The 11,566-nt window shown below is 41.2% G+C and overlaps 1 protein-coding gene across 1 annotated transcript in view; it reads left to right on the top strand.

Annotated features, from left to right (window-relative positions):
* Positions 1-2,184: 2,184 nt before the first annotated feature.
* The window catches only part of LOC111861795 (transient receptor potential cation channel subfamily A member 1), a 160,229-nt gene continuing 150,847 nt past the window's right edge, over positions 2,185-11,566 (top strand). The window contains exon 1 of the mRNA XM_033750456.1: positions 2,185-2,267. The gene's annotated coding sequence lies outside the window, so the exon portion shown is untranslated. The remainder of the gene's footprint in view (positions 2,268-11,566) is intronic.

The raw sequence follows: 11,566 nt of genomic DNA, 5'->3' as shown, positions 1-11,566 counted from the left end.
CTCCGTTCACTTCGGTTTACCAGAACTTATACATTCGGTAGGACTCCTTGGGCGGGTGATTAGCTCGTCGCAAGGCCTCTACCTGTACACAAACACAGAAAAACGCACACACACAAACTAAACATCCATGCCCTGAGTGGGATTCGAACCCACGATCCCGGTTTCCAAGCGCGCGAAGACAGTACATGCCTCAGACCGCTCGGCTACCGTGACCGGCCATTAAAACCTTAAGCCACAATTATTAGTTTTAACAATTACTACATGTAATTAATATTCCTTCATAGACAGGCATAATTTCGTAAAATTAATGAGCTTAGTAACTGTATCCCTTATCCAGCAGTAAGCATAAGGTGAGTTTAATATTGTTGGAAATGTGAACCTCGTCGTCAGAGCCAGTCACCATGGAAACCCTTCAGAGCAAATACTACAATTAACCGAAATCAGCATTTTCTTGTATGTTTCCTCTACAACTGGCACTACTCTGTTACAACAACATACTTGATAGGATACTTCAGATGGAAAGCGACTGGCCGCTGAGATGTTTTGTCTGTGTAATTTCAACCAGTCAAAATAATTAATATTGTTGTAGCAGAAACCGAAAACTAGACGATGCTAACTTAAGAACTCGACGTCAGACACAATTCTTGGCCCTTCCATCGACTTCTCTTCTTCTTATTCTACCAAAAGGACGTTTTCCCCACCAAAATTCTGTATGAATTTTTTGTATCTTACACCCTAGTCACATACCCAGTCATCGCTGTCTTCCAGGCTTTACCACCTTAATATTACACAGGTATATCCATTTTTGACGCGTTGGCAATGAAAAGCTGCAAAATGATTTTAATAGCGTCGCCATGTTATTTGTCTACCCGTGTGTTCGAATATAACAATTCGAGAACCATTGAACGGCTTTTCATTAAACATTTAATTTTGATTAAGTTCACTATAGTCTTAAGATACATTTCAACTTGGTTAAAATAGGACATCAAAAAAAGCGGCATTTCTTCGCACATGACGACCTTAACAAGAGCTAAACATCTGTCGTAGTGAACCGTGTTCCGAAAACCACGTTGTAGGGACAAACGAAACAAACACTTTGTGCTCACTGCAGGCTTTCCGTAAGTATATTATGATTTTCAAGGCAATTTCACTTATAGAAGCGCATCATAATTTTTAGGCCTTAAGTAAATTTCCTAACTTAACCATAGGCTACTATCCAACGGAGTACTTCCTTACCTACGACTTTGAGCGCCTTTGGCGACTAGCTAGCATCCTTTCTGCTTATCAGAGAGACAGGATTCCAGTTTCGGTGTAAAGATTGACTACCTTCGTGTCCTTTAGCCCCTGCAAGCATGGCCACTCCTTTTATCCTTCTTTGACTTCCGAAATTGAAAAAAAAAAAAAAACGTAGCCCAGTAGTTCATTAACGTATTAACTTACTTAACCGTTCTTCTTATACCTTTACGATGTCGAGGTTTGTTTTCTCTTTTTCATTTTAATCATGTTACATATGGTAGGACTCCTTGGACGAGTGATCAGCTCGTCGCAAGGCCTCTACCTAAACAAAGGACAACACAAACGCAGAATAAACACATACACATACCAAACATCCATGCCTTGTATGGGATTCGAAAACACGATCTCGGCTTCCGAGCGAGCGAAGACGGTATATGCTTTCTTTTTAATCGCATTGTAGGAGGTGGAGTCCACTCGACACGTCGGCCACTGGTTGGCCTACTGTACCCGTCCCGGGTGATTATGATGATGGAAAATTTGGTGGAATGAAGATTGGCAGGGGAAACCGAAGTTCTAGGAGAAAACCTGCCCCAGCGCCACTTTGTCCACCACATATCCTACTTGACCAGACACGGGCTCGAACCCGGTACGCCGTGGTGGGAAGCCAGGGACTAACCGCTTGAGCTATGGCGCGGCTATGACCGGCTAACATATTAATTGTTGCCTTGTTTTTGAGAGTTGCTGTATGTTGCTACATGCAGGAGATTCGCCCTTTACGAAGCTGTAGTGCGCTGAAGTAATAGCGTGCAAGTAATTGGTGTGGTAACAGCGGAACATCCGGTAGGCTGAGATGTCCATTCCACCCCGCCATGGAGCACGAAAGGGGAGGAAGAGACGCAATGGACGTCGGAAGCCGCGCAATACGACCCGTTTCAGTGACAGCTGTGGTCCACTTGGTCGGCTCTGGGGCGCACGTCTCTACGCATCGGAACATATTTCTACTAAATGCGAACTGACTTACTGACCTAAAGGTAAGTTCATTACGTCACGTGGTGGCACAGGAACAACAAATCTCTTTCTGCGAATCAGTTCCATATTACAAACTCTAATCGAAGTGGAAAACAAAGCAGCTTTGTTTTTCATGTTACTTAATAATACTGATATTATTAAATCGCAGCTTATCTAAGCACAATATTATGAATTGTTGGAATGACGCGTATAAACTTAACTCAAACTGAGAGGTCGTGGTACATCATAAGTTTCATTCTAGAAATTACTGAACGGATTTAGATTAAATTTAATACGAGTGGAACTGTACTGAAAGTCATTAGATAAATGTAAGTCTAGTTAGAATTTGTTCAACTTCACATATGTCCGAATTTACGTGAAGCTGTTACAGAGTTTACCGATATCGTATTAACGATTCACCGTAGAAAGAACTATTACATGGCATAGAATAATAGACCTAATGGATGTTTACAATTTCTGTCTGGAATATTTTCCTGTGTGGTGAATATTTAGCGAAATACAAGAAATATAATTTTTGAATCTCTGCAGTGTGATACTGTGCCCGTAATGTGATGGGTTTGCATGTGCAACAAATGAAGATCGCTCCAGTCGTGTGTGTGCAAAATTGCAAACATATAAACTGGAAAATATGGATCATTTTTGTTATTACTGAGCCACAGTATTTTTCGTTGCATATTTACGCACGATTCAGAAGTAAATTTGGTCGGCTACGTCATCAGATCACAGTTTTGGTATAGTTATAGGCAGAGAAATTAGAGATTAATAGTAAGCAGTAATGTGCAGAACATGTTTTGTGATACTGTACAATAACTCATCCTGCTTCCTGTAAATTTTAAAATTATTAACTCTTTTAAACCCATGGGTTCAATATGTATTACTTATTTTAAAATCCTGAAATTCTGCATTCTGCTCACAAAGTGCATCTGTGTGTTTCGTAAGGTTTTCTTAGTAAAAAGCAACTCCTTCCGTAAACAGCGTCAAACGACTGATATTTGTAACGGAGGGGTAGTGTGTTTCTTGTGAAGTAAGAACTGGCTTTATATTATTTAGAATAAAATGTAGCATTTAAAATGTTGAAGGAGTTTGTGAGGATTACTTCGAGAGCGTTATGCGACGAATGGTGTTGACGTACATAATGTTCCAACATAAGACCAAGACCAATAGCAAGGAGAATGTGTCTGACTTGTGTTTAGGAGAAGCACGGTTCTCATCGCAGCCGAAAAATCGTCTATAGACCTGGTGACCAAGGCTTTTCATATTCTTAATCAGTTTTCTGAAGAATAGCAGAATGTCGAAGTATTTTCAAACTTTACCGAAAGTCGCCGTCGAGCAGGTAGCATTCGTGCTCTTTGTTCGGGCCCTGCGGACTAATATAACTGAATATTTTAGCAGTTTTCCTCAGGATCTTTAGGCATAGACCGTGATAATACCTCAACTTAGGACTTACCGGCTTTCTTCCACATCCCTTCAAATTCATTGCGCCCTAAACATCGTACCATTTGACGCAACATACTCTAAGCCAGTGTTTCCCAACCGCCGGGCCGCGGCCCTGTACCGGGACACTCGTCTTATAGAAAAAAATAATTATTTACCGGGTCGCGGTCTGACAAAGGTTGAGAACCACTGCTCTAAGCTACTGGTAGCGTCATTAAATAAATATTTTCAAGTCTCTTTACCACGTTTTCAGTTGGAAAAGCAGTTCTAAAAACCTAAAAATCAATTTTATTTATTTATCTCTTGTTTGACGAAGGTGTCAGTAGCTGAGGGTATATAGGATCTAACTGCAGCATGATCAGTCAACAGTGAATTACAACGACGTGGAAGGAAGCGGTGATGGCCTAATTTGAGACACTATCCCGATATTTACCTGGAGGGACTGAGGAATACCATTAAAACCTCGGTCAGGTTAGCCGGACACTGACAAAATATTATCCGGAATAAGTGGTCGTAGCTTCATCGAGGTATTATTACGGCATTTGCCTGGATGAACTGAGGAAAGCAATGAAAAACATTAGTTGAGAGCATCAACTCTCTACTGGGGACTAAGAAAACTGAATCGTACCTGAGAAGGATCTGTTACGCAGCCATGTGTTCAGCTTCGACAGCTGTTTGTATCACATACTTAGAAATCAGATAGGTTAATTCTTACAGACATGGGTCTCAAAGATACTGCAATTTCAGATGCGAAAGCTGAAACTTCCTGTGCTCTAACTCGCTCAAGTCCCTATGATGACGGCTTCGTTTGGAGCGATCACATGGAAATAGGCTTTTTAAGTCGCCCTATGTTGGCTCCGATGTCTTCAGACGAAAATGTCTTAATTCGGTCATTTTTGGTTCTCAAGAAATAACTGATGTCAGGGCGAGTTCAAATATATCATACTCCTGCTATCTATCTATCTATCTATCTATCTATCTATCTATCTATCTATCTATCTATCTATCTATCTATCTATCTATCTATCTATTTATCTATCTGTCTGTCTGTCTGTCTGTCTCTCTGTTTGTCTGTCTGTCTGTCTATGGCTCTGCAGCCCTTTGTTGGGCCTTGGCCGCTTTCATTTTCTTAATTCTATACATAGTCTGTAGGACTCCTTCGACGGGAGATCAGCCTGTCGCAAGGCCTTTACTTATACACAGACTAAACGAGAGACAAACATCCATGCCTTGAGTAGCATTCGAACCTACGATCCCACTGTTCGAGCAAGCGAAGACACTTCATGCTTTAGGCCGCTCGGCCAATGTGACCGACACATAATAAGCCTGCTAGCCCTTTTAAATGAAAGTAGACTTATGGCTAAGTGTTTTCCAGAAAGGCAAGGTGGCAGTTTACTGATTTATATGCATGTGACGGAAACAAGCTTACTGATTTTCCGTCCTTTCCTTTTTATTCATTTGTAGTTTATTTAACGAAGCTGTTAGCAACTCAGACTTAATGGCGTCCAGTGACTGGGTGATACAGAATAATGAAGCGAAAAGGATTTGGAAAGAAGTGCTGGCTGTGTGTACCAGCATCTGTCTGATAGAATTGAATATTAGCATCAGAAACTTCAGTCGGGCTAGTTACGTCCCCCCCTAGATTCGAACGCGGCACCTCTCGAATTCAAGTCAGAACTGTCACCTATTGAATCAATCTGTTTGATCATTGTCTCCTTAGCAGTCAATCTGCTCATATGCCCAGGCGCATATGTTGGGGTCGCTTTGAAAGAACAGATTTAGAATCAACTGGATAATACATATATAATAAGATCTGAAAGTTGTGACGATGGTTTATTAATACAATTATTGTGTTTTTGGATATTTTCCATCGTCCTGTTTCTCTTCGGAGACTAGATTCTGTCTCCGTCTTCAGGTGGAAATCAATTCACTTGGACCCAATCGATAGAGCTATTCTCTATCTCCGGAGGTCCGGACTGAGTAGCTTTCTACCTCAAGGCGGAGACAGAATCCAGTCTCCGAAACGTTGCTTCAAATGAAAAACAGGACGGTGGATAATTTACAAGAAACATAACAACTGTATGGGTATTATATTTGCGTTTAAGTTCGACGATCTGTCGTTAGTCGTAAAACGTTAGTTTACACATAACTACATAGGTTCTTTGCGCTTTCTTCTACTGTCATTCTACTTCATATGCTGTTGTGTGATGTCTCACAATTTTATCGCCTGCTCTACTGATGTGATGAATATAGAATGTCATTTATTATTTCGCATTACTTTAAAGAAGTGGACCTTACGCTGTTCGTTAAGGTAACAGAAGTCAATCTTTAAAATGAACTTAATTGACCGTTTCTATATCCTTAGTGACAATGACATTAAATGCTTTGTTTGTTTTACGCGAGAAGTGTACACTGCTCTCATTTCGTCATTGACCTAAAGGCTATTTGCACTCTCTTTTACAACCAGGGTGAAGTGTACTACCTGTAAACACAATAAATGAAAAGAGTCTGAAGGTCAGCAATTTTGAACACAAATCATTCATAGATATATCATATGAGAATGCTTATTTATCGCCTAAAATCATATAAACACTTTACCTATTTATGAATTATCGTAGAGTACGGAATTATTCCTGCAGTAGGTGTAAATTATATGAGCTCTTTGTAAAAGTAGATAAATCGAACACACTATTAAAATAACATGTTGTTCGCCAACACTAACCACGTAGCATGTCTAAATACACAGAACTGATTTTAATTAAACTACAGACCTATACAAAATATTTTCCTGGAGAATTTAACATTAATTCATATCACTCCAACATCACCCACTCATGGACCTGATCCCTCCTTGAGAAGCCGCTAATTGTACAGGTACTCAAGAACTTCCCAGCATTTTAAGAAACCCGAAGGTTCATTATCGTGTTCACAAGAGCCCTCCACTGGTCCATATCCTAAGCCAGATCAATCCAATCCATACCACCCCATCCTATCTAAGATCTTTTTTAATACTGTCCACTCACCTACGCCTTGGTCTTCACAGTGGTCTCTTTCCTTCTGACTTTCCCACCAATATCCTATATGCATTCCTCGTCTCTCCCATTCGTGTTACATGCCCTGCCCACCTCATCCTCCTTGTCTTGGTCGTTCTAATTATACTTTATGAAGAGTCCAAGTTATGAAGCTCCTCATTATGCAGTTTTCTCAAACCTGTCACTTCATCTCTCTTTGGTCCAAATATTCTCAACACCCCGTTCTCAAACACCCTCAGTCTATGTTCCTCCTTTAATGTCACAGACCAAGTTTCACGACCATACAGAACCACAGGCAAAATTATGGTATTGTATATTCTAATTTTATGTTTTTGGACAGCAGATGAGAAGACAAAAAGTTTTGGACTGAATGGTAGCAAGCACTACCCGAGTTCAATCTCCTCCTAATTTCCTCCTGAATCAGGTTTTGATCTGTTATCACTCCAATATAAATTCAACATTACATAAAACCGAGTTTGAACTTTAGACTTTCTAAAACTCGTACATCCATAAGATTTAAACTAAGCGAAACTTAAACACATTTATCAGAAAATGGCGTATAATACGAAGATCTAATTTATATTTACGTACACTTTTTAAGCGTCTCTACATTTAACAAAGTATGAGGGAAAATACTACAGGGTGTCTAATACCACTACTGTGATTCCCTTTGTTACTGAAAACACGTGACCATCAATGCATAGTAGAGCTCATTTCGAAACTATATATCTTACGAGCCGCACAAACCTTTGAGGTGGGAGTGAGAATAGCGCCACTTAATAAATGGTAATATAACATCGAAAAATATAAAGCTTTTTGGAATGCAATTTTTTTCTTTTTCAGAACGTAAAACAACAAAACTGCAATATGCGATCTCTAGTTAGCATCCAATTTTAATGCGGCTACAAGATGGACCACTGTATTTTTGCATGTGACACGTGGTGTGGAGATGGCTCATACACATGTTGATGATGTTTGCAAAAATTTTTAAATTTCAACCAGTGAAAATTGTGAATTGACTGGGATCTTTTATGACCATATGCGCAGAAGTACAGCACCCCACTCCATGATGTACGTTGCATTTTGTTGTTAGACTGTAAATGTGTAGTTCCTGAATCAGACATAATCTATATCATTGGAAGCCTGCGTTAAGAAATCACTCCTTATGATCTTTGTTCGGAGCTCTTGTAACCTCTTACTTTCTGAGCAACTAAGATACTCCGTGGCCTGTAGTCCGCAAGCAAACTATACCGACCAAGCAACCGCCGCTTGTCGGCGAAGTTAGTGCCAATTTCTGCGGATAAAGGATGTCACGTGGTCAGCGCAACGGATCCCCACGGCCGTTAATCTCGGTATTCTAGACCGGAGCCGCTATTTCCTTGAAATAGCTCCTCTATTATCCTCAAGAGGCTGAGTGGACCCCGTTCCAGACCCACTTCTCATAAAATGTGGTAGCGCCGGGAATCGAGACCGGAATCTCTGGAGCTTTAGGCAGGAACTCTGACCGCTAGACCACAGAGGCAGTCCAACTAAGATACACAATTTAATATTTTTCTGTAAATGTTATCTGTCGTAGACATCAAAGAGTTAGGTGAACGGTACAGAATTTAGGTCACTCAGGAAAACAAGCTTGAATTTAGACGGGTTTTTCTACTTTACTGGACTCTTTGTGGGGTTGTAAATTCTGTCTCAGCTTTGAAAAGGAAGTGTATTTGAGAGAGCGCTGCACAATAACAGAGTAAACATCGTGCTATACACTTCACGTAGGAACTTCCCATGACGGATGACCGCCTCTCCCAACCAAGACCAAGTGTCGTCCTCCCTTACTTAACAACACCGTGCTTGTTGTTAAAGAGGGATAGTCCTGAGTCTGTATTTCTGACCTCAGAGAAGTGCATATCTGTCGCAATATCTTACGGACTCAGTACCGAATACCAGTGATGATTAACTGCGTGCAATAGGATCTTCCTTGAGAAGCTGCTGAACGTTCAGCTGGTCGATAAGTTCCCGTCTTTTATGCAACCCGAAGATTCATTACCGTCTTCATAAAATCACCACTGTAATCTATCCAACCAGGCCACACCCTCATACTCAATCCATTTAAGATCTATTTTAATATTATCCTCATATCTATGCCTAGGGGACCGCCTCTGTGGTCTAGTGGTCAGAGTTCCTGGCCACAAATCCAGAGGTCCGGTTCGATTCCAAGCGCTACCAGACTTTTTCAGAAGTAGTGGGTCTGGAACGGGGTCCACTCAGCCTCTTGAGGATAACTGAAGAGCTATTTCAAGGAAATAGTGACTCTGGTCTAGAAAACCGAGATTAACGGCCGTGGGGATCCGTTGCGCTGACCAGGGGACATCCTCTATTCGCTAAAGTTGGCACTAACTTCGTCGACAAATAACAGTCGCTCGGTCGGTATAGATAGCTTCCAGACTAAAGCCACGGAGTTTGTTTTTTTATCTATGCCTAGTTCTCAAATGATTTCTATTTTACTCAGTTCGGGGAGAGATAAGAGTTCTATTTCTATGCAGAACAACAAGGAAATTTATATTTGTTTATATATATTTTGTTTCATTCAGCGATAAGTGGGAGCCGGGATAGCGTAGTCGGTATAGCGACTGGCTACGGGCTGGACGACCGAGTGGTCGGAGCTCGAGACTCGGTAGGGTCAAGAATTGTCTCTTCTCCAAGTCGTCCAGACCGGCTCTGGGATTCACCTAACCTCCTAACCAATGGGTACCGGGGGCTTTTTCCCTGGGGCTAAAGAGGCCAAAGCATAAAGCTGACCACTCACCAACTAGTGCACATGGACAATTTTACCCTTTTATCAAGCGATAAGTATGCTGATCAGTACTGGTTGAGATATTCCTAAAATATCCTTCTATGAAGAGTCGCCGATCACAGTGGCCGCGCGGTCTAAGGCATGAACTATCTTCGTTCGTTCGTTCGAAGGCTGAGATCGTGGTTTCGAATCCCACACAAGACATGGATGTCAGTGTGCGTTTATTCTGTATTTGTGTTATTCTGTAGGTAGCGGCCTTGCGACGGGCTGATCCCCCGTGCGAGGAGTCGCACCGACTGGATTAAGAAACTGAAAAAGCGGCCAAGGGCCAACAAAAGTACTGTAGAGCCATACAGAGATAGAGCGATAGATGAAAAGAGGGCAACTAAGGTCTGATGACTCTGTCAATAGAGTTACGTGGTTTGACTCTCTGCAGAGCAGATATCATTCATTTTTCATGGCGTCCTAAGCGCAATAAAGTTGAAGGATCCCCTTTTGTAACGTCTACAAGGCAGTGGTGCCACGCTTAGAAATGATTTTACATTATCCATGAGAACCAGCCATTCTAGTTCAGCTGTACTGTTGGTACATCATCGTTAAAAAACGTACAAACTATATTTATGAATTTATTGAAGATTGGATGGGGGCACGCGATAGCGTAGTCGGTTCAGGAACTATGTTACAAGCCGGAAGGTCACGGGTTCAAGTACCGATGAGGTCATTGGATTTTAATTCTTCCAGCCGCACTATGGCCTTGGGGTCGACTCAGCCTCTAACAGAAATGAGCACCAGGAATTAATTAATTTTCCTGGGGAGTAAGCTGACAACCTCACCGCCATCTTTGAGCCCATTGTCTAGTAGATAATGTGGGACCCTCAACGTCTCACAACCCTGTGGGCCTTCGCGTCCTGTTACAGGGATAGCTTTATTTATTTTTATTTTTTTTTACTTTGAAGACTGGATGTTTGTTGTGTAGCGCAGTACCCTGGCAACATATGTTTTACGCGACACAAAGAATTCCCAAAGGTTTCCATTCTAGTGTGCATGAACTAAGTCTCTTCTAATTACTGTATCCGTGGTGTCTGAGGGGAAAGTTGTAACGGAATCAGGAGCCGCTACAGGGTTTCGTGAGGACATACCTCCGCAATATTCTCTGGGGACAACGTGGACTTACGTCATATAGGTAATTATTTTTTTTCTGTTGCCATAAACATGCGTGCGCGTTATTTGCATGCTGTGTTGGGTGTAAACCTATGCAGCCCCTATTTAATAACGTTCAAGTAATATTTGACACGTTGTTCCTACTGGGTGTATGATAAAGTTGTCCCTGTGCTTAACTAATTAAGCACTACGGCATGTAGGCGTATGTGTAATGGATCTAAAAACGTGAAATCCCTGTGCTTAACTTATTAATCAGGACGCCATGAAGACATTTGGGTGAGTGGGTGTATAGATCCATATTTTGTTGACATCGGCACTAGTTGCAGGTGAGTGGTCAGCTTCACGCCTCGGCTGCTTTACCCCCGGAGAAAAAATCCCAGTACCCATTATATAGGAGGCTGGATGACAGGGAGAAGATAAAATTTTTTACTCTACGGGACTCGAACTCCGACCCCTCTGTCGTCCAGCCAGTAGCCAGTCGCTATACAGACTAGATATCCCGGCTCCTTCCTACTGGATGTATAGGCATTTAAATTCCCAACTCAGGCAGGAAGAAACTGTCATTTTATTTATATAAAATATTTCTTTCATCACGAGGTAAGAACGCAGATTGAGGAATTTTCACCAAATATTATCAAGGGTATAAAGGAGACTGAGATGGGCGCAGAATGTGTCTTGCAGGGGGTGGATGAGAAAAGCGTAAAAATGAATCCACAAAATCTGAAGGAAAATATTATTTTGGAAACCTAAATATTTATCTAGTGGGTATTTTGTTTCATTTTCGTGTGTTTCACAATTGCGTCTTATTCAACCGTATATAATATCGTAGGTTTATTATGAACAGAAATAAAAATTAATCTCATAAATGAAAAATAGAGAAATTAATAGT

The sequence above is a fragment of the Cryptotermes secundus genome, unplaced genomic scaffold (genome assembly GCF_002891405.2).
Source record: "Cryptotermes secundus unplaced genomic scaffold, Csec_1.0 scaffold598, whole genome shotgun sequence".
NCBI lineage: Eukaryota > Metazoa > Arthropoda > Insecta > Blattodea > Kalotermitidae > Cryptotermes > Cryptotermes secundus.
The sequence above is the reverse complement of the archived record's forward strand: the minus strand, read 5'-3'. Positions and strand labels throughout refer to the sequence as shown.